At 36.7% G+C, this 25,892-nt stretch overlaps 1 pseudogene; it reads left to right on the top strand.

Moving 5' to 3' along the window:
• Positions 1–418: 418 nt before the first annotated feature.
• Positions 419–25,892, top strand: LOC107001096 (annotated as a pseudogene).

Below are 25,892 nucleotides of genomic sequence, written 5' to 3'. Positions count from 1 at the left end.
TATTACGCTTCATATCCATTACGTAGAGACAAAGTTTATTTGTAGATTGTTATATAAAGTAGGCTTGTGGGAAGAATCGAAATTGACAATGTATTAGATGTGGAGTAACAAAATGATGTTGCAATTATTTAACAACAAGTTGATGTTGAATTGGAAACCAAACTAGAACATCATATTAGAAGATGTATCTAATGATGTGATACTGATTATTGAGTAAGAAATATTTGAGAATGTGGAAAATGAAACATTTGATTATGAAGATGGGACGGTAATGTAAACTGAGGAGGTAGAATGGAAGAATGATTGAATTAGAACAAGTGAGAGGAATAGTGTAGAATAAAGCTAGCAAATATATATATCTAAGTTACTGTATTTTGCAAAATTTTTATCTATATAATACATGTAAATTTGCATATAGATGTCATCAGAGAGTGACAATGATAGATATAGGGATCATCTTGGAGTTAGCCACACTAACCAGGTGAAAAAGAAGAAGTCCAGGAGACCCATAAATCCTGAGGGTAATGCAAGATCTATTTCTTCTGCGCCAGAGCACATCACCTATGAGACACATGTACTTGCTGTCCGTTTGGTACAGTGGATCCCTAAGAATATCGTCCTAATTTCGGTCAACCAGTCAGTGCTTCTTCTACTTCACATGGATTTCCTTCTGTGCGCTACGAGGACCTACCTTTACAGGCTATTCGTTGATGACGACCCATATTGGCAAGTAATTCATCTCCTACGGGTACTCCATCTCCTACATGTACTCAATATCCCACATGTACGTCTCCTAAGTTATGTGACATGAGGATTAGAGATTCTAGTAGCGAGAAGTCAGATTCTATGGCTTGTACGCCACAATTGACATAGCATTATGAGGATGTATCAGGATCAACTACATATACAACTATACCTAGTGTTACTCCAGACGATGGGATGTCTCCTCTAGTTCAAGGCCATAAGGATAGACTTGGTATAGTCTGATTGAGCCAAATATATCATTGTAAGTTTGTTTTGTAATGTATTTATTACATTATTTTTTTCTTGTACTTTAATATATTATTCATGAATTAACATATTTATTATCTATTTTGCAAGTGGCATTCAACAAAGAAGCACTTTGAAAGAAAGTTCTAGATTGGCACACACTGCTTGAATCATCAAAAATTCTAGCACTCTCTTAGCACATAATTTCATTACAAGATTATAAGTTTATCCAATTCAAGTTCTAGCTACGTCATGAAATCAAGTTGGTTCATTGTCATGATCAGAGACAACATATTGAGCTTATGCTAGTCTATAACTTAGGGCACATGTATTTTCAAAATTTGGGCGGGAATCATTTTTCAACAAAACTATGACATCATGATAATTAATATTTGTCATGCTTCTGCACACACAATTAATTCCAAAACATGTAGGTTCAACAGAAATTAAACAACCTCTATAGGAAAAAGAACACAGGCAGGAAAAACCCCAAGAGAGGGCTGTGAGTTGAGTTAGTAAGAATGCACCCTATCTCTCACAATTCATTCACCCCACCCTCAACAAAAATAAGTGCAATTGTCCCCAATGAATGCAAGACAGTAAAAACTAATGTATTAGGGCGAAGTAAACCTATGGCGCTTAGTGCTGAAGATTCACCAATAGGCGGGTGGGTCTAGTTTCTCGGATCCCACTTCAGCAGTACTAGGGTCAACCTCAGTAGTGCCCACATCTCGAGGTGCCGCACATTCAGTAATGCTCACAGTAATGGTTACATCCCTTATTAGTCCTAACATCCTCCGCCCTTCTAGGTAGAACCTCAGTACTAGCACAGAACTTGATCCCCCCACCATCATCTCAAAAACTCTTTTCTCCCTTATCTGCTGATCTGTGGTGGAATTTTGCTTAACACATTTTGTTGTTTCTGTGCAACTCCTTGTCGGCCTCTTTTGCCTCCGTGTGATCATATTTTCTATAAGAACGGTGCTTCTTCCATTTGGCAGGTGAAGGCTCAGGCTACTCAGCTCAACTAAATATGGCACCAAGGACTTAACCCTCGCCAAGTTCAAAAGGTGTGTCCTACTGATCAATAGTAGGTGTGGTCCAGATGGAATCAACGTTGGCCAAGAGAGTGTCCAACTCGGTCTGGACGAAGGACATATCAATAGTGGGGGCGGGCTGTTCTAGAACTCGCACCTCGAATGTATCGAGCCTCTTATGAACAACTTAGATCTTATGATCCATGGAGGCCTCCAACTTTTTTCTACGTGCTCCTCATATTCAACTGTCATATCCAACTCTTGTGATGATGAAATAATGTGTCCATCTGATTCTCTAACTTCTGTAATGGGGCCAATGGTACTATCATGGTTCCGGACAAAGGCGTAGCTCTTGATGATCTTAGAGCGTGAATTGCAACATGGAAGAAAGAAACTGGTGCATCATTTTTAGGTGCAATCCCCTCCCCAAGCATTTGCTTGACCGCATTGACTAAGTTGTTTCTTACAGGCACATCAACTCAGGGTCCCCTCAGTGGTTCTACCACATTCTCCTCATTCTGAATGAGCCCAATGTCCAATGTCCCCATAGCAAGGACCAATTTATCGAAATTCCATATAGGCACTACAACATCCTTGCAAAGCTGAAAAAACATTCATGGGAAGGATAAGTGGTGGTGTTCTTGAACGCTCTTTCATATATTTCTGCCAATAGAAATTTAAGAAAATATATCTCAACTCGTGCGACAAATGAAACTACCATGACTTATCTATCCCAAGTGACCGTGCTGTCGACCTAATTAAGGGATACTTTGTTGATCAAAAGCCAAAAGAACTTGGCCACCAATGTAAGTGTGGCCTTCTTGAGGCCTAATTTGGGTGTAGAAACCCATTCAACTATCTCTCCCTTTAGTGCCATATGTCTGGCAAGCCATGATATGACGACTTCTCTTTGCTGTGACACACTTGAGAAGGCTCCCATTTCACGATGTCGTATCTGTAATCAAAATCTGCCATGTTTGTAGCCCACATGTTGCTGTTGTTAGGGCCGTATAAGAATCGACTTATGGTGTCGTGCGAGATGTTTACTAAGAGATCTTGAACCATAGTAGATTTGAGGGGCTATTCGTCTATTGACTTGGCCTTCTTATGAATAGACCCGCAGACAGTGGCAGCGTAGGAGACATACAACTCCCGCTTAATCTCCTCACCATAGGTGCCTGGGTCACAAGACATCCACACACACTTGTATTTCTTCATAAACATGTCGATCTACAAATTGTATGAAGGTTACCTATAAGAACTCGATTCTCTTTCATTATAGTATGGGCAATCTTCTCTATTGCATTGGGCATTTGGAATCTCGGTAGATCTACCATTTTCCCTTCACGCACCAGTCGTTAGATTCTGTAGCTGTCAAATTAGGATCAGAGTTTTGGGGGACTGGGTGTCCCCAGAGATGGCTGTCTCATCAGACAAGGCTGCTTAATAATTACCACTGGAACCCATGGCTGAATAAGTCACAGATTTTGAAGCGTGATTAGACTAAGGGCCTGGAGCCTGGTTATATTTGAAATCAGGGATTGATCCATTCTTGAAATTGGAGTTGGATCCAATTAGTGAGGCAATCAGTGTGTGCTCTTCATAAGACTGGGAGACACGTCGAGATTCACTTTACGGGGTGTGCCCCTAGTGGTCCTTTCTTAAGTGGGGAAGGTCCTTACGTTAGGATGAACGTACGCTGAATCTTTCTCTTTTTTGGTGTCCTCTTTGATCCATCTAAGAGTTGGGGTAACCAATTTAGATTTGCCTTTTTTTGCATAGAACACTTGTTTCTTGAGTGCCATAGTACATATGGAAGATTTCTTAGTACCAAAACAACCCAATTATACCCTTGAAATAATTTTAGAAGTAATAACGATCAAAACCAAAAACATAAAAAATTTAGACTGTAGCATTAGTCATCGACGGTGGGGATTATGGTCCCTAGGATGAGTTACTGTTCCTGGAAACCCTCCGTGGTCCAAAGGACCAAAAGCGTTGGCCACAGACCGTAATCCACTTCCGTGGTTTCGTACTTGGAAAACAAATTAAGTGCATCTATCCATGGTACCTGGTCTACGGTTCATAGAATGATCTATCATTCTAAGAAGGGGGTTTCGTGGATGAAAATTATGCCAGATTTTACACATGTTTCTAATTACAAATTCATGAAGACGATTTATGTTTTTACACAAGTCTAGTCTGACCATGCCTTTCAACATTCGACCATGCTACTTCGTCATTCTTATGGTTCCACATATTCTTGGCACATAGTTCATACAAAGTGTTGAATCCTAACTCAGAACTTACGTTTAGAATGACATAAAATACATAATTGGGTAGTACAAATGCACATAATCACAATCTATCATCTGAAGGGTATTTAAAAGTTAATTTTTTAGCATGCTTTTATTAATGAATAATTACCCAGGGTCAAGAAACGACTCATCAATTTTAATATTTAATCTATGAACTGAAATTTAAAGTGAGGTAACATATACTAAGGAAAAGTGTGATTGTGTTATGAAAACAAGATTCTTTCGATTCAAGACAATCCACCTAGTTTTACCGAGCTCGGAAACTGAATGTTGAGAATGGGGATTTTAGGGCACTTGGAGTGAGGTGATATATGTAAGGAAGGAATTGGGAATTGTATTATGAGGTATTTATGGGTGATTGGAGAGTGATTTGAGGAGTTTTGAAGTTTTGAAATGGTTTTGGGTGATGAATGAATGAGGAGGGAAAGAATTTAAAGACTGTGATTTTAAATTGTGATTTCGGGTCGGGTTATTAAACCTATGGTCTTGACCTACGAGACCCCGTTTAAAGTTTGTACGTCAATATTTAGCCCGTCGACTGGTACTGTACATCACTCTATGGCTTAGAACATTTAGGAAACTTACTTTGGATCTACAACGCCATTCACATTGCGGGGGTTTAATGACGGACAGTCGATGGGGTCCATAGACCTCTGCACCAGATTTTTTCTCTAAAGATATTACTTCATATACCTGTGCACATTTAGAAACCATTAGGACATTTGTTTTGTATTTTTGGTCACTTTTTTAGACTGGAATCCTATGTTATATCTAGACAACACTAAAACAAAAAATTAACAACTAACTATTATGGTACAAGAAATCAAATATTCAAAGGAAAAGTACTTGACAGTAATTGTAAACCTATGGTTGGATAGATTTTAAACCTTGGGTTGCGTCCTAGCCAATACTTGTTTAAACATCGCGACACGACGCAAACCTCTTGATTACTTTGACTTCATCAAGATAATAGGCCTCAATCATTTGTTGCAAACTTTCTGCATTTCCCAGATAAAGCTTAATCATCTATTCATTTACCTTGAACGTTATTCCTCCACTATTCTCAAACTCCACCGCTCCATGTGGGAACACATTCTTGAAGTAAGATTGTTTTTAGTTTCTTTTTACGCACACGTGTGTGTGTTTTTATTTCACAATCTCTTTCAAGACGATGTTGTTTTAGCAATCCAACTCGCATAATTATACATTCAATGTACTGATACTAGTTGACTTGTTTCGTCTTATGATACGGACGCAGGTAACTAGGATCAAAATCCAAACTCAACTTATGGATTTTACATTAATTGAGGTTCACAATACCCGATGTCATATAAGGTCCAATATTTGAGGTCATTTTTTATTAGCCACCCTTAACTTAGGCTTTTGGCCTAAGTCGAGGTGCACATGTCCAAGGAGGGACCGAGGCCAATACAGTAAATTATGGGAAGGTGAGTTAGGGTTTTTGCAAGAAGTGGTATCATTAAGTCTCAAAGTATCTGGATCAAAGGGAACATTAATATCATTCGGTTGGATTCATTTAGGAACTTAGTGGACTATATAGATCAACAGCCTATGATCACTTTGTAGACTCTAGAAAGGATTATCTTTGCAGGACTTACCAGGCAAGTTCTAGATTGGCACACACTGCTTGAATCATCAACAATTCTAGCACTCCCTTGGCACAAAGTTTCATTACCAGATTATCAATTTACCCAGTTCAAGTTCTAGCTACGTCATGAAATCAAGATGGTTCATTTTCATGATCAGAGACAACATATTGAGCTTATGCTAGTCTATAACTTAGAGCACATGTGTTTTCAAAATTTGGGTGGGTATCAATTTTCAACAAAACTATGACATCATGATTTATTCTTTGTCATGATTCTTTACACACTATTAATTCCAAAACATGTAGGTTCAACAGAATTTAAACAACCTCTAGAGGAAAAAGAACACAGGCAAGAAAAACCCCAAGAAAGGGTTGTGAGTTGAGTTAGTGTGAATGCACCCTATCACTCACAATCCATTCACCCCACCCCCAACAAAAAAGTGCAATTGTCCCCAATGAATGCAAGACAGTAAAAACTAATGTATTAGGGCGAAGCAAACTTGTGGTGCTTAGTGCTGAAGATTAACCAATAGGGGGGTGGGTCTGGTTTCTTGGATCCCATTTTAGCTGTAGTAGGGTCAACCTCAGTAGTGCCCACATGTCGAGGTGCCGCACATTTAGTAATGCTCACAGTTATGATTCCATTTCCCTTAGTAGTCCTAACATCCTCCGCCCTTGTAGGTAGAACCTCAGTACTAGCACAGATATTGATCCCCCCACCATCCTCTTACAAACTCTTTGATCCCCCATCAGCTCATCTGAGGTGGAAATTTGCATAACCCATTTTCTTGTTTTTGTGCAAATATTTGACGGCCTATTTTGCCTCCGTGTGCTCATATTTTCTATAAGAACAGTGCGTCTTCCATTTGGCAGGTGAAGGCTCAGGCTGCTCATCTCAACTAAACAGGGCACCAAGGACTTTATTATCGCCAAGTTCAAAAGGTGCGTCCTACTGATCAATAGCAGGTGTGTTCAAGATGGAATCAACGTTTGCCAAGAGAGTGGCCAACTTGTTTTTGATGGAAGACATGTCAATCGTGGGGGCTGGCTGCTCTAGAACTCGCACCTCGAATCTATCGAGCCTCTTATCAACAACTCAAATCTTATGATCCACGGAAGCATCATATCTTTTTTTCTACGCCCTCCTCATATTCAACTATCATATCCAACGCTTGTGATGGTGCAACAATATGTCCATTTGATTCTCCAATTTATGGACTCGGGCCAATGGTACCATCATGGATCTGGAAAAGGGGTGGCTCTAGATGATCTTATAGCGTGAATTGCAACATGGGAGGAAGAAACTGGTGCATAATTTGTAGGTGAAATCTCCTCCCCATGCATTTGTCTGACCGCATTGACTAAGTTGTTTCTCACAGGCACATCAACTCAGGGTCCCCTCCATGGTTCTACCACATTCTCCTCATTCTGAATGAGCCCAATGTCCAATGTCCCCATAGCAAGGACCAATTTATCAAAATTCCACATAGGCACTCCAACATCCTCGCAAAGGTGAAAAAACATTAATGGGGAAGGATAAGTGGTGGTGGTAACACTCTTTCATATATTTCCGCTAATAGAAATTTAAGAAAATGTATCTCAACTCGTGCGGCCAATGCAACTACCATGACTATATTATCCCAAATGACCATGTTGTCGACCTAATTAGGGGATACTTTGTTTCTGATCAAAATCCAAAAGAACATGGCCACAAAAGTAAGTGTGGCCTTCTTGAGGCCTAATTTGGGTGTAGAAACACATTCAACTCTCTCTCCCTCTAATGCCATATGTATGTCACGCCATGATATGACGACTTCTCTTTGCTATGACACACTTGAGAAGGCTCCCATTTCACGATGCCTTCTCTGTAATCAAAATCTGCCGTGTTTGTAGCCCACATGTTTCTGGGATTAGGGCCGTATAAGAATTGGCTTATGGTGTCGTGCGAGATATTTACTAAGACATCTTGAACCATGGTGGATTTAAGGGGGTACTGGAATATTGTCTTGGCCTTCTTATGTATGGACCAGCGGACAGTGGTAGCACTGGAGGCATATAACTCCCGCTTAATCTCCTCACCATACGTCCCTTGGTCACAGGACAACCACTCACACTTGTGTTTCTTTGTAAACTGGTGGATCTACAAATTGTATGAAGGTTACCTATAAGAACTCGATTCTCTTTCATTATAGTATGGGCCATCTATATTATTTCGTTGGGCATTTAGATTCCCTAGCTGTCAAATTAGGATAAGAATTTTGGGGGACTAGGTGTCCCCAGAGATGGCTGCCTCATCAGACGAGGCTGCTTAATCATTACCACTGGAACCCATGGCTGAATAAGTCGCGGATTTTGAAGCGTGATTAGACTCAGGGCCTGAAGCCTGGTTATATTTGAAATCAGGGATTGATCCATCCTTGAAATTGAAGTTGGATCCTTTTAGTGAGGCAATAAGTTTGTGCTCCTCATAAGACTGGGAGACACGTCGATATTCACTTTTCGGGGGGTGCCCCTAGTGGTCCTTGCTGAAGTGGGGAAGGTCCATACGTTAGCATGAACGTACGCTGAATCTTTCTCTTTTTCGGTGTCCTCTTTGATCCATGTAAGAGTTTAGGTGACCAATTTAGATTTGCCTTGTTTTGTATAGAACACTTTTGTTTTGAGTGCCATAGTACATGTGGAAGATTTATTAGTACCAAAAAAATTATACCCTTGAAATAATTTTACAACCAATAACGATAAAAAACAAAAACATAAAAAATATAGATTGTAGCATTAGTCATCGACGGTGGGGGTATACGGTCCCTAGGATGACCTACATTTCATGGAAACCCTCTGTGGTCCAAAGGACCAAAAGCGTTGGCCACAGACCATAATCCACATCCCTGGTTTCGTACGTGGAAAACAAATTAAGTGCATCTATCCATGAACCTGTTAATGAAGATTACTCTATGACTTAGAACAATTAGGAAACTTACATGCGATCTACGGACGCCATTCACAGTGCAGGGGTATAATGACGGACAGTTGATGGGGTCGATAGACCTCTGCACCGGATTTTTTCTCTGAAGATATTGTTCAATAAGCATGTGCACATGTAGAAACCATTAGGACATTTGTTTTGTATTTTTTGTCACTTTTTAGACTGGAATCCTATGTTATATCTAGACAACACTAAAACAAAAAATTAACAACTAACTTCTATGGTACAAGAAATCAAATATTCAAAGGAAAACTACTTCACTGTAATTGTTTAGCTATGGTTGGCTAGATTTTACACCTTGGGTTGCGTCCTAGCCAATACTTGATTAAACATCGCGACACGACGCATACCTCTTGATTATTCACACTTCATCAAGATAATAGGCCTTAATGATTTGTTGCAAACTCTCTACATTTCCAAGATAAAGCTTAACCATCTATTCATTTACCTTGAACCTTATTCCTTCACTATTCTCAAACTCCACCTCTCCATGTGGGAACGCTTTCTTGAAATAATAACGGTTTGGACCATTTGGACTTAAGCTTGCCGGGAAATAAGCGCAACATAGAGTTGAATAGAAGTATAAGATCTCCAACAACAAAATTTCTCTTTTCAAATCTTTGATCATGGTACTTCTTTATCTTATCTTTATACAAGGTTGTACTTTCATAGGCTTTTAGGAGAAACTCATCAAGAAAATTAAATTCATTCTCCCTTTGAGTTGATCCGGCCCCCCAATCTAAGTTAAAGTTATTCATTGCCACACGACTTTGTGCTCTAGCTTTACTGGCAAATGTCAAGAATTCCCGTATACAAGTTAGTATAGATACATACCTATGAGAGTATTGTATGCAATGCGGTGGACATATAGAGCATCGTCAAGCTTCCTTGACCAATCTATTCTATTGGTATTCACAGTGTGGCAAGATTTTATTTATCTGTTGGAACTTTGACTTGCCCACTAGTCTGTGGATGGTAAGGAGTAATTACATTGTGGAAGACACCGTATTTCTCAAGAAATGTTTTATATAACTTATTGTTAAAGTGGAAACCTCTATCACTGATAATTACCCTTAGGGTGCCAAATATGGAGAAGATATTCTTCATCGTGAACGCGATGATACTCTTGCCTTCATTTTTTGGGAGCACAATTGCTTCCACCCAATTCTATAGATAATCAACCGCAACAAGAATATACTTTATTTCATATGAACTAACAAATAGACCCGTAAAATCAATGCCCTATACATCGAATAACTCAATTATCATAATTGGGTTCATAGGAAGCTTTGGCCTCTTTGAAATCCCACCCTCTATTTGGCAACGGTAACAAGACATGGCAAAATCATGAGAGTCTAGGTGGATGGTTGGCCAATAGTATCCACACTTCAAAATATTTGTGCACAATCGGAACACCACTATGATGCCTACCAATAAGTGATGAATGACACATCTCATGAACACTCAAAATCTCAATCTTGGGCACACAACGACGAATAATCCCATCAGCACAACTATGATAGAAGTATGGCTCATCCTAAAAGAACATTTTTACATCATGTGTGAAATTCTTCCTTTGGAAAAAGACAGACCTAGAGGTACCAAATCGCTTGCCAAATAATTAAAGAAGTCGGCAAACCAAGGAATGAGGTCATCGGAGGCATCAAATACTTTTTCATCTAGGAACATATCATGATCTAACCCTTATCACCAAGCTCAATTAAAGTTTCATCCCCCCATCTAGACAAGTGATCGGAAACCTTGTTCTCTGTCCCTTTGCGGCAATTTCTTGCACAACAACACCAACAACAAGAAGCTTTTGCTCTGTAACCGTGTAATTCTTTTGGGCTGCATTTAGATCTTTGCTTGCATAGTAAATGGGGTGAAGTATCTTCTCACACCTTTTCCCCAATACCAGGCCAAGTGCCACCCTACTTGTATCACACATTACTTCAAACGGTTCCCCTAATTTGGAGTGTCACATCCGGGGATCACAACCTAGACGTAACCGGCGTTGTCGTCTTCGAAGAAGACTATGACTAAGCTCTTAGCATTCCTCATTAACTTTCATAAGTTAAATTGTGTAAAATTAAAAACTATTAATTAACTTCCACATTGAAATTTACATAGACCTCTACATACACATAATATGTTCATATCGAGTAACAAAGACCCTTCGTATAGGTAGATTACATAGTCTTCAATTTTTATTGTACACACACACACACACACACACACACACACACACACACACATATATATATATACACATACATACATACATACATACATACATAAGATATGATATGGTCTTAAAACAAATTTCTCATATCATAACCATCTAAACAAGAGTATAACAATTGGGCATAGCCCGTACATCAATGATAGAAGCCAGATATAGGCTATTACAACAAACATCTTCAATGAAAAGGAAAGAACGTAGAAGTTTTAAACAAAAAACTGCATTAGTGGCTTGATAATGACATTATCCTCGTAATGTGAGGACGTAGCGAAAAATATGTGAAATGTACAAGTAGTCTTTAATGGACTTCAACAAATCTCAAGGGCCACATCCTACAATTATTAGTAAACATAAACTTGGGGTTAGTACACACTTGTACTAAGTATGAGTATATGCACATAAAACAAATAAAATCATGTTAAAGAGAAAATTTGTTCAAATCCATGCCAAAGTACTTTGAAAAGCTTTATGCACAATCAAGAACTCATATAAGCCAATACTTACATAATCCATAAGTCCAAACCATGTACAACACAAGACAAAAATTAACAAGTATAGTCAAGTAAACATATACAAGAGTTCATAACATCATAATATAAGCAAGACTCTTACTCATAACCCCCCCCCACCCACCCATTTAGCCTACAAGTGAAGTTTGCAAGCAAAGCCCCTTAACGTTACTCAATCAAGTAAACCAAACAAAGGAACACAAATAATGCCTATCTCAACATAACATTGCATGAATAGTAGTAATCATTATATTTAGCAATATAGACAAATAGCATGTTCACCAATGAAATTGACATCACAAAGGATTATCAACATGTAAAGTCAACATAAGAATAATATTTACTGTATATGATCATTATAACATAAGAACATCCTTCTAGGACTTCCCTCAAATCCAACTAGTCCAATGCCTATCTAGAGTCCCATACCCCTACCTAGACTAAACCAACCTCTCAAGTCACCCTAGTTAGGGTTCATATAATTACTTCATTTTACTTTTGGGAACACTTTCCTTAAAAAACATAGTCCACAAGAGCTAAATGTGGTATCCAGTGTTGTAAAACCTTAAACCCAATAAAAGGAGAACTACCGTCCAAAGTAGTACCAAACATGAACATATCATCCAGCTGGATCCACTAGCTAGTATTCCTATTGTGGCAACATAGTTCATGAACAGGGAGATATAAATTGAACCCTGTACATGCCTATAGGTATTGGATCCCTCATCTCATGAGCATCCATTGGGTCAGTTTCCTTATAGGGGATTCAAAACCTCATGTGGAACTATAGGGTAAATCTTCCTCAAAGGGAAGCCAATACCTCTCATTCTCAAGTTAACTCGGTGCTAAGCTAAGTCCCTTTTGAAATGTTTTTATTTATTAATAATCGCTTAGTTGAGGTCATAGGGTGTAATACCTTATATACTCATTTTCATTTAGCTCAATAAATATTGCATGAGAATATCTTTTCATGGAAACCCTCATATGTGAGATTATCATATCATCGTCATCATTTCATAATAAGACACATAGGCAAGTCATCACCAACTTTATATAGTTTCATCTTAAGCATAATTCACAAAAACATAGTAAAGACATTTCAATTCAACATCATACCAACACCTCATAGGTTATTCACAAGGTATACTCAATTGAACTACATCGTTAATCACTTGTCATCATAATTAAAGTAAAGGTTAGGACCATATAGACTTACCAAATATCCTTCAAAAGTCATCATCATGGTCTTACCATCGACCAACAGATTACATCCAATAATAGGTATAGTAACATCAATTAATAGTAATTAATACGCAAGCTTTGTTAATTATATCATTACCATTCCAATTAACATCAATTCATAACCTAGGGTTAGGGTAATTACGGTTCATCATCAATTAATCAAGAATTATATCCAATCCCAACAAAACATTACCCTAGTCAATCCATACATGAATTAGAATAGATAAAACAAGTCTAATAATCAATTCATTCTTCAATTCCAATAATTTCATGACCAATATCCAAGCTTTGGGGGAAATTGGAGAAGGGAACATGATCAACATGAGATTGAATCAATAAACTCAACTACCAACAATCTACACTCAATTGATCATACGAAATCACAATTTATCATCATTTGAACATTAGAAGAAAACCTATTCTACTTGGAAAACCCCACAGAATAAGGTAATTTAGAAATCAACTTTGAAAGGTTCTCTTGGGAAAGGATTCCCAAGAGTAAAGAACCCATACCTTAATGAAGATAAATCCATGAAATTTAAGTCAAATCCTAGATAAATTGACCTTCTTCTTAAGCTTTCTGCCTTCTTCAATGGAGGAATTGGGGAGAGAGAAAGTAGAGAGTGGTGAGAGCTTTTGGGTTTGTTTTGGGAATTGGGTTTGGAGTGAGTTAAAATGGCTTAAAACTTATACTAAGTCAATATATAGTCACCCCTAAATAACCAAAAACACCCCTCACTAATTTTTTTTTTGTGAATTTAAAATGCCAAAAGTACGATTTTACAGAATCTGGGAAGTGACTCCGTGTCGTGAGGCTAATTCCCATTTATATTTTTGAAAAAGTGATTTGAGGAAGTAAGGTCCGTGTGGTCTTCGAGTTGCACACCATCCCTTTGAATCTTGACTAACGCAGGCTGCTTTGCAGCCTGCCCACCCATGTGGAGTCCTCCTCAAGGACGCTTCAGGTGGTTTTTACGGCTTCGTTATTGGGTGTTTAAACCCTGTATACCAAACTCTACCTAAAAAAATTATTTTTACAAGTTTTAGACTTCATTTGACCCTCCAAATCCTTCACCAAACATAGTGACGTCAACTAGCTCAATTTAGTTAGTTTTTGGACGGCATGGACGTTCCTTGACGTCTTGGCTCTAAAACTTCTCGGATGACTTATAAACATTATTTTAGGTCTTAAAAGAATATCTAAACCTTTAGAAACTCATGGTAGGCTCTATATTAGGTCTCGACTCTTTGGAGTGTTACATGGAGAAATAATGATGGGGGTAAAAACCAACTTCTTTTTCAACTCGTCAAATGCTATCAGACAAGAATCATCGAAGTCAAATTTACTTTATTTTTCAAGGTGGTGGCACAGTGGATGTGTAATTTTTGAAAAATCTCTTATGAACCTCCAATAAAATCCTGCATGCCCTAGAAAACTTCTCAAACCTTTTATCGAGATTGGTTGAAGATGCTTTTCTATTACCTCCACTTTGTCCTTATCGCCCTTAATACCTTTCTCAGAAATCCGGTTCCCCAAAACTATGCCTTCTTTAACCATAAAGAGACACTTTTTCCTATTCAGCGCCAAATTTCAATCTTCACACCTTTTCAGTACCTCGGCCAGATTGTACAAGCATCTATCTGAAGAGTCACCAACCACGGAGAAATCATCCATGAAAACTTCAATAGTGTCTTCAACCATGTGGAAGATAATAGACTTCATGCAAAGTTTTAAGGTTGCAAGAGCATTGCACAACCCAAATGGCATGCGTTTGAAAGGAAGATTCCAGAGGGTAAGTGAGGGTAGTTTTCTCTAGGTCTTTCGAGCTATAGAGAATCTATTGTAGCCTGAATACCCATCAAGAAAGCAATACAATCTGTTTCCTGAAAGTCTATCCAACATCAAATCCATGAAGGACACAGGGAAGTGCTCCTTCTCCGTCAAGCATTCAAATTTCGGTAATCCATGCAAACACTCCATCCGTCCACTAGCCGTATCAGAATAATCTCATTTATTTCATTTTTGACCACATTAATACCACCCTTCTTAGGAACACACTTAACAGGGATACAAAATTACTGTTTGCAATATGGTAGATGACTCCAGCATCCATCCATTTGATAATCTCCTTCTTTTATACCTCTTGTATAGGCAAATTTAATCTTCTCTGATTCTCTATACGAAGCTTATGATCCATCATGAGTTGAATTTTGTGATATAAAATACTGGAAGGCATCCCGATAATATCTGCAATAGTTCACCCAATAGCTCGCTTGAACCTCTTTAGTAGTGATACCAAACACTCGACTTGTCGCCCATTAATATCCACTGCAATAATAAATAGGCATTTCTCATCCTCCCCCAAGAATGCATATCTCAATGTGGTTGAATAGCCTAGAATTCCAATTTAGGAGCCTCTTGTATAGATGGTCATTCTGGTGGAGTCTCACGATTTTTCATATCCAAGTCCGATTTCTTAGGCTTTGGCCGATGTTCTCACCTATCAGGTGCGGCCACCAACTCGTCATACTCTTCTATTCAGTCACCCTCAAACTTCATTATCATTGTTGATAAATCCTAAACACCCAGTCTCTCCTCGATTTGTACCTCCAAACCACTTTCACTTGTATGAGTTATAGCAGATAACGATTGGAGATCACCGTGCTGCTTTATGTACCTAAAAATTCAAAAGTTTCTTTCTCAATTTTAAGTTTGAAGTTCATTTGTCCTTTCTCCATATCAACCAAAGAGCACCCCGTGGCAAGGAATGGTCTCCCAAAAATCATGGGACCTCAAAGTCAACCTCGCAATGAAGAATAACAAAACTTACCAAAAAAATGAATGACTCCACTTTCACTAGCACGTCATGGAGCACTCCAATAGGCCTCTTCACAATTCTATCCGCAATGAGCAATTGCGTCATAGATGGTTTTTGATCACCCAATCCCTACTTCTTGTCAATGGACAATGACATAAGATTATTGCTAGCACCAAGATCACATAGTGACTTGGAAAAGTCCAATAACCCAATCGTACAAGGGATAGTGAAAGCACCAGGATCTACCTCTTTCTCTATAAGGGATCTTGTATCAATAACACTATAATGTTTCAACTTTTCGTCATCCTCAAAACTCATAGATCTATGATTTGTAACCTTGTCATTCATAAACTTCGCATACCCAGGCATTTTCTCAAGAGATTCTATCAAAGGAACATTGATTCAAAGTTGTTTTAGCATAGTGATAAATCTGTGGTATTTTCCTGCTTTGGTCTTCTTTGCTGATCTCTGAGGAAAAGGTGGGAGAGGCCTAGGCAAGGGAACCACTTTCTAGTTACCACAACCTTCTTCTTAGTCGCATTCTCGGTATCTCTCCCCTTCTCAACTACATGATAATCTCTACTAGTATCAACCTCCACCTCAGATGGCATTGGTAGATCCACATTTTGCTTCCCCCTCCAAATAGTGACTTCCATACAATGCCCATCATTTTTTGGATTTTTGGTAGTGTGTCTCAGAAGAGTGCAATGTTGGCGTGGGTTCACTATTGCAGAGAACTTTTTCATCTGGTACTCAATATGCGTTATCAAAATGCATCTGCGTCACCTTTTTGTCCAATACCAAACAAGTTATTCTGAATCTATCTAACATTATAATTAATCGCATCGAAACTTCTCATCATCATCTGCATGATATCTTCAATTCGTGACATATTACCTACATTTGAGTTTATCATTCACTCTCTTGAGATGGAACACATATCAACCCAATACCTATAATCATTCATCAAAAGCTTTAGTTCCAAAACCTCTCTCTCAAGCAAATCACAGACTATAAACTACATCTAATATCATATGATTAAAAAACAAACAAGATAATTAAACCCACATTAATACAATATGTGTTATCATAAAACAACAATATTCATAAGATAATTACACAAATAAACACATGATCACACCCTAAGAATTGGGGTTTTAGCTACACATCATAAAAAATAGAGAAAAGATTACCAAATACATCATCCATAATCTGGGGAAAGGTTCATTACTCTTTAAATAATCCAAATTGAGTAAACAAAGAACCCATTTCAAATCTTCAAGTTTGAACCTAAAAATCTTTGAAGTATACAATGAAACCTCAAAGACTAAGAGAAAATTGAAATCTAGGACTTAGAGAATCAGAAATTTAAATTGTTTTTAGAAATTCATTCAAATTCCCATTTATCATCACCCATATTTTGTCCTGAGAAGCTATTGCGCGAAATAATCGGGCCTCGCCGAACAAGTCAATGATCCACTCTTTTCTCCAATCGATCTCTAGTTTTTATTGGACATTCTCCCTTAGGTTTCTCTGACTTAAGGCGATCAAGGTAGCCATCACAGAGTCATTAAACGATTTTCGACTACCCAATTCTTTCGCCAAGTTTTTTCTTCCCCAATGGTGGCATGCTAGAACTTCAGGCGGGCTAAATATCCACTCGGCGGTTTGCCGAGTGGTCTTGGTGATCACCAGAAATGATTTTCTTCACTTCTTTAGCTTTCTTGCTCCATTTTTCCCGATACTGTCCTTCCCTTGTTTCTTAGCCTACATACATATAAATCAATGTTCTAACATCCCTTTATAGCATAAATTAGGCATTTGAGGATACTAAGACTTTCAAAACAAAGACCTAAATGTGTCTAAATCTTAGACTCATCGGTATATGTTTGATAGTAATGAGATTTGGTTACAGGTGACTTGTCCATATGAATAATTATAATGATGAGAAAGGGTAATAAAATGCAATATAATTTGTTATTGGTGTATGATGTTTTGTGAATGGTTTGAAAGAATTATTGATTAATTAGTAATATTATTTCATGATTATGTTGTTATGAAATGTGAATTGTTATAGGAATAGCCATCTCCTCATTATTTGTTTGAACATCTCATTCGAATTGGTTCCGAGACATGGTTGCTAAAAATATATTTGAATTTAAGAAGAATTTGAAATTAAATAGAATTTTACCATTTTAAGGGACATATCATGCACCATGAAAGGTATTATGATTCAAGGATACTTCGTGCGTCACGATTTATGGTTCAAGGGATGTGTCTAACACTGTGCAAAATTCTATTATCGTTGAACGTGTCACACACCATGACAAATTTTATTATAGAGGGTCATGATGCAAGCCACGTTGGATGCATAAAAATATAGGTCCCTCATATGTGTCCAGGACTAGGATACAACTGGTGTGTATCACTGTCATGACCCGAGAGCACGCTCACGTTGTGACACGGCGTACTTGACCTCTATGAGGTCTTATACAAGCCTATTAGCATTCATTCATCACATAGGTATGAAAATTAGGGCAGAATTAAAACTTTTCACGATAAAATTAATGAGGAAACTCTTTTAAAAACATAAGAACAACTAAGTCTCATCTCAAGTCATCTTAGGCACATCTTATTATCATAGGTTCATAGACCATACGTTGAAAGAAAGACACTAGTCTTTATACAAAGTCTTTAATGAAAGAAAACTACAAAGAACATCCATGTCCTCGAACTTATGAGGACATACCAAGAGCCTTGAGAGAACAATCTAATCCCAATCTACAACTCTAAGATCCTTACTTTCCACCACCCACACTTGTAGAAATAGAGAAGAATATTGAGTTAGTACAATAAAGCACTAATGTGACAATCATGCGAAAAATATCTTTTAAAGAGGACATTTTAGTTGAAATATGTTTTTCATGCAATTTTTGGTAAAACTTTATGAACCAATTGTAAAAGACATCATACAAGTCAATATTCATCACACTAAGTAATACTCTCATAATTCTGAACATATAACAATATTCATTAAGTTACCCATTTTACCATTTAGACCCTCTATCCAAAGTTATCCTAAGACCCACCTAGGTAAGACACGAATAGACTGCCCATACAACCTCTTCAATACACACCTAAGTGTTCCTTAAGACTACCAAATATAAGGATATTTCCATTCCATCATAACTCCACAAGTCAACATTCATTACTAGAGATACTAGAGGAAACATTCGTGCATTTAAGAACTTCACCCATCCCCTAGGATAATTCTAAGCTACACTAGTTCAATGTCAAAGTAGTATCGCATTTTACTAGTCCCACTTAGTTCTTCTTTAGAACCACCCTAGACTAGACACATCACATTATACCATTCACATGAACTTAATTAACATTAGACAAAAGAATAACATGCTTCTTCAACATTAGACATAAAGTAAATTTACTTCATTAACTTCATATAGAAACTCATTTATTGATTAACATTACAAGGACACACCAAGACTCCCTCCAAATGCCTACTTGTGGATTGCATAACTGGCATCCCATTCCACCACCAAATCTAAGTAGAACACCCTTAGGAATACCTAGTTCATTACAATTATTTGTAGGGGCAAGCTTTAACCGACATAGACCATGCGCTATTAATATGTAATCCCAGTATTAACCCCTACCGGATGAGGGATATCCACTTGCCTAAGGTAGGGTCTTTCTTTTAGCCTTTTCGTGAAACACTACTAGCTAGTCCTATGTGAGAGCATATTTAAGGGATAGGGAGATTGCTTCTAATTATAACACCTCAACTCAAGGAGAGTACCCATCCAAGAGGATACTTGTCAATACTACACCTCTACCCACAGAGAGTATCCTCCACTTTCGAATCTTCTTAGGGCTGAGCATTAAACCCCACAGAGTATTTGACTTTCATTACATTCATTACCTATAAGTTAAAGGATTTCAACCAAGTACTCTACCTCTACTCACGGAAAGAATAATCATCTCAATCTATCATTCATTCATTGGAAACCTCTTAGGAATATTGAGGTTGTTAGTAGACACTACACCTCTACTCACGGAGAGTGTCCACCTCAAAGTCCCCCATTCATTCATTAGAGCTCTATTGAGAAAACCTTTCAATAGACGCACATTCATTACATTTTCATTAGCTTCATTCATTCATTCATGTGTGTGTATATGTGAGCAAGAATTCACATAACCACCACCATTCATAAAATTTTCTTCTAAACATGACCATGCTCCATTCATCATTATCCACACACAATCATACTTCACATTCACATTATACTTCAAATATCATACTATCTTCAAGAATCAGATGCATAAATTCATAAAACATATATACATAAGCAACATAACATTTCTTTACTACAACCACAATACATATACCTCTTCATATACATCAACTAAACACCGCCACCATAAGTGGACCATACAATACAAGAACAATTCAATAACATCTTTCATCAAAGCCATAATCACACTTTCTCAATTGTCCAACAATTCATCATTTTAGGCATGAATATCAATATATAAAAACAACACAACATAGTATAAACACAATTCTAACAATATCCAATCACATTCATCAAACCCACTTTGTAAGCCAATTTAGGAGAATTGGACTAAACATAGGTTATTCAAGGAATCAAATTTAATCATCTTATAAACATTGATTCAACATTAATACATCAATATCATGACTTAGAAAATATTTTAACAATGAACCCATGCATAGAATAGAAATAGGGAAATTAATCATTAATTCACTTTTGAAAACCTTTGAATTGGACTTCTTGAATGAGAGGTTATTAAAGAATGAAGGATCACTATTTATTATTGGTAGAAAGACCATGAAAATTGATGAAGAAAACACTTGAAATCCCTTCTCCTAACTTGAATTTGACCTAGACCTTCAATTGTGTTCTTGAGAAAATATATTTGAGAGGGAAGAGTTTGATTTGGGTGATCGAGTCTAAGTGAGGGTTTAATTGTCCTTATATACATAAAGTACCAAAAAAACTTAGAATAACCGTCCATGAAATAATTTGAACATGTTTACTAATTCACCCCTTAGTTGGCCGAGAAGAGACAAAATTGCAGGCCTTGATCAATGGCCACCACCTATGGACCGTAGGTGGTGTGACGGGCTGTCTTGCAGGCCGTAAAACTTGTCTGAGGCTTGCTCATGGGAGATAAGTCTCCCTATGATAAGTCTTGATCTACGAAGTGGGTTGACACTTAGTCAAATGACCTACTGGCCGTAAGTCACCCTATTATGGCAGCATTGAGGTTTGAGCTTCGGGTCCTCATCAAGGATCCTTAGGTAGGTTCTTGGGAAGTCGTACCAGGACTTTTAACCCTTGCACATGTCCTTCTACGAACTAGGGTCACCTACCATCATTTTAGACTCCAAATGAAACACCAAAACACATTAAACATGCAAGAGCACACTAGCACAAACAAGACTCGTTTCGAACATCTTGGTCGTTCCTTGATGTTTGACTTCTAAACTACTCCAACCTGCGCTTGGACACTATTATCATTAATTTAGCAAGTTATTAACTCAAGAAACTGATGCGAAGCTCTAGTTTGTCCTAGTTTATTTTTAGGGCTTTTTAATCACTAGGTAAGACATGCATCGCTACACTAGGAATTGTATTGCATATCTATATCATTTGTGAATACTTGATCTTGGGTTTTGTTGATTTGTAATTTCTGGAATATTTTTATTGAACAATGTACAATGTAAACCATGAAATATTAGATTGAGACTAATTTTCTGCAGATTGTAGTTCTAGTGGTTTGGTTTGGAGGTAGGTGTACTTGCATTTTATATTCTTGACTTGTGTTTAGGTAATCTATGTCATTTAGATCCTAAATAATGATGTTTTAATAAGTTTAAGCCTAGAAACATAACTAGAACTTACCTAATTCAAGTCATTAATCAAAACATAGAAAATTAGAAGCACTAAAAGAGGAAAATGTCAAGAGCCCTAGTTCAATAACGCAACAAGACTCCATTAGTTCCAGCCCCAAAATCTAGGAATTTCTCCATGGAATTCGTCACCAGGTATCTGAGATATCAATAGTGGGTTCCTTTCACCCATTGGGTCCCTAGATTTTAGTCGGATTCTTGATTCCCTTATCATGATTAGACCTACGGTTTCTAGAACTTGAGCAGATTATCATGATTTAGTCAATTATACATTCCAAATCAGATTACCATATTATTACTCGGTTCATTGCATGAATTTCATAACCCTAGCTATGTATTTCTTTAGTTCTTGAATTACACATGCTAGGTCAGATATTTTAATTATTTTAAACATACATGCCTCAGTATTTGAATGCATCATTATTAGATTAATTATTCCATTCTCAATTTGTATGTTCAATTTTGAGCTATTAAGTATTACAAAAAGTAATGATTAGTTAACTACTTAATTCATTGGGATTAACATAATACCAAGTTGAACTAGGGTTCAGTGTAACCAAATAGTCCTAAAACTACTAGCCACTTAGATTGTTAGTCCACTTTGTAGGCATCATTTTAGTGATTACGTCAGCATACCTCTATACCTCTCACATGATAAATTGGGTTCTTTAGATTTGGCATATACACCAGATTTTATATGTAGCTCATGTGGTTCTATCATCGGTTATTAGTAGTTCCTACAGTTCAGTCAGACTCCATTGCATTGGCCATGTTTCAGTATTTCAGTCTCAGCATATTATAACTTTGTCATTGCATTCAGATTATTCATGTTCAGTATTTCAGCATCTTTATCTTGTTCAAAATATTTCATTATTTTATTACTTTGTTTAGTTATACGTTATTTCAGCTTTACTCTATCCAACATGCTAAGTACCTTTCAAGTACTCACGCATATGTGCGCTACAACTTCTCATACTGTAGGTACAAGTTCTCAACATCCATATCACACTTAGTCGGTTCCTAATCTCCAGTTCAGCAACATCAGTGGGTCCTCATTCTCCTAGGACAATAGTCATGACTTTCTTTTCAGTATTTTTAGTCCTTTAGTTTAAGTTTTGCTAGACTTAGTTGATGACTGTACCAACATTTCTAGTCAATTAGAGGCTATTTTCAGACATTGTTAGCTGAATCTTAGTATTCAGTTACTATCTTCTTTGTATTAAACTCATTAATTTTCATATATCTAAGTTACAGTATATGTGTATTCTCTATCTTTTCATTTTATTAATGATTATAGCTTTTGCGTCTATTTATTATTCAGTTTATCTTTAGTTTGCTTATGATCGTGCCAACATAATTAGCTTGGGATCACTTGTGTTACTAGGTCCCCTATCCTCGTCTTGGGAGTAGCTCAGCGGGTGACAAGTGCATTGTGACTTTGTTTTCATAGTAGAATATATCTTCTTCAAAAGTACTCATTCCATTTTTCGTTTTAGTCTTATCTAATTTGTCCCCATATAGCTTGTTCATTTCTTTTTCTACACTATCCCATCCTTCACTAGTTAAGCCTCTTGGTTTTGTTCTTTCCAACTTAACTTGTTCAGCAATAATGTAAATGAAATATTCATTTTGAACTTCACTCCATTTGGTGTATGATTTTCCAACCTTGGGCGTTTGGTTAGTTGTCATCCTATAAAAAGAAAATATAAAAATATTTCAATGCAAAAAAGTAATTCACTATACTAGGCTATGATGTCAATTTGGCAAGGTGAACTTGATTGTTCTTAGAGTAACACGAGGAATAATGTACCTCATGATCAAATTTATCGTATGACTATGACTAATCACATATATCAAGTATGTCAAGAGAGGAATGAAAATCATTTTGGTTCGACGCATCACCTAGGAAGTGATGTACAAGGTAGTTTCTAGACCAAACGAGACTATTAACCCATTTAAAGTTTTTTTGGTTGTCTAGTTTGGATTTGATATTTTGTTTTGCTACTTATTGTTTAGACTAGTGATAATATTTATGCACAGTAACAATTGACTAGACTTAAATACGAAGAATGTAAATGGAAAGAAACAAAGAGAAAAGGTATATAAACTAAGGGCGGAATTTCACAACGTCATAAGCTAGTAAGACAAAGAAGAGAAATAAGAAAGTCAACATGCTTTAATCCATGATTTATTAAAACCAAATAGATCTTGAAATTACATAACCAGGTGATTGCCATTGTACAAAATATGTATAACTGATTGTTAGAATCGATATTCTAATTTTCTTTTATTCTCAGAAATTAAAGAAAAAAAATTAATTCTCATATTTATTTTAATCTAAAGAACTAACAAAAGAAAATACAAAGATCAAATTCATACATAATCTACCTATACATTAAAATATGAAAGTAAAATGAATGAAAAAATAAATCTTACTTGAAAGAAGAAGTACAACATTTGTTGTTGTGCCGTTATGAGAACTAAAATTGTCCTGACAAAAAAGAAAGAAGTGTCTTTTCGTATCAAAAATAAAATATATTTCAAAAGATAATATTAAAAAAATCATGTAATTAAATAGTGTAACTACACTCAATTCTTTATATTTCCATCGGAATTGAGGAGTATAATCACTTCCCTTCAATTTCACCCCTCTTACCAAGTAATAACTTTCTCTACCAAACATGACAAAGAGAGTAATTACACCAATTCTCAATTTCTTTGTGGCCTTTCATACAGGCCCTGAATTATTTTGAAATGCTTTAATAATATCTGGTCATTTTGATATCCAGTACAAGTAACTTTATGACAATCATTGTTAATCATTTAAAAGTACATACCTTATGTTCTTTAAATTATATTTATTTACCTTAAAACATTAATTTAGTAATACTAGTTCTATTTTACAACATTGTACTCTATATGCATGAAACATCCGTGCCGTAAAACTAATAATAGTAACATGTAGAATATAATAAATTACATTGTCTATTTAGGTCCATAACAACACCTGCCCAACGCCCAGCCCTAATCTATCATTCTACCGTCTATTTCTACCTTGTGTGAAGCAGTTGATGAGTTGAAAGAATATCGCCGACAAATACGAAGATTGCTTGCTTTTATATTTAGAATTAGTTGCAATGGTTCACAAAATCATCTCCTTTCCTGTCTTTATTCCATAGTTGCAGCAATAGCGGCGACACCGACTAATGTGTTGATGGAGTTACTGGTACATTCACTTGACTTCTCAACAGAAGAAGTCATTTCCACAATAGAAAAGTTAACTCGTTTGAGACACAAACACTATGACCCGCATTTGTTACTTCATATCCTTGATGAAATGGGTATGAACAAATCACAGATTAAAACCCTTGTTTCTTCTTCTCCTCAATTGTTGTTTTGTCGTGTTGACGAAAATCTCAAACCCAAAATTCAGATTTTACAACAACTGGGCTTATCTGGATCTCAACTTGCTACATTTATTACAAATTTTTTTTTAGAAGAGGTTTACATACTATTATAGAGCCTAATATTCTTTATCTAAGGGATTTGTTGCCCAGTCATGACCGTCTACCTATAAGTCTTATGAAAGATCCTAGGTTGCTTCCTGTTATCTTCATAAAGTTATGCCATAAAATATAACATTGTTCCAAAATTTTGGGTTTTCAATAGTCGATATTCTCTAGGCTTTGTATAGGCATCCTAGGCTTCTGCTAAATAATCCTGAGTAGATTGAGAAAGTAATACATCAACTACAAAAGGATTTTCATATGCCTCTGAGTTCAGGGATGTATCTTCATGGTATTCAAGTACTTGCATCGGTTGATAAATCCAAATTAGAAAGAAAATTACATATTTATTGGAGTTTTGGATGGTTTGATCTGATATTGGTCTAATGGCAAACACTTCCTTAATGTTTGACTTCAAGAGAGATGCTAAGATAAGAACTACATTGAAGTTTTTCATGAACGAATTGGGGTATGACCTAATTTATACCTTAGATTAGAAAAGAGGATCATGCCAAGGAATGAAATCTTGAAATTCTTATAGAAAACCAACTCGTAAAATGGAGGCCAAGTCTTTACACTACTTTTTCAAGTTCTGAACTTGATTTTCAAAGGAGATATGTACTTTCATTTAGGGAAAAGATGCCCTAGATGTATGATTTATATATGAAAAGTATATGCTAA

This window comes from Solanum pennellii, chromosome 10 (genome assembly GCF_001406875.1).
Source record: "Solanum pennellii chromosome 10, SPENNV200".
NCBI lineage: Eukaryota > Viridiplantae > Streptophyta > Magnoliopsida > Solanales > Solanaceae > Solanum > Solanum pennellii.
This window is presented reverse-complemented; position numbering and strand designations above follow the sequence as displayed.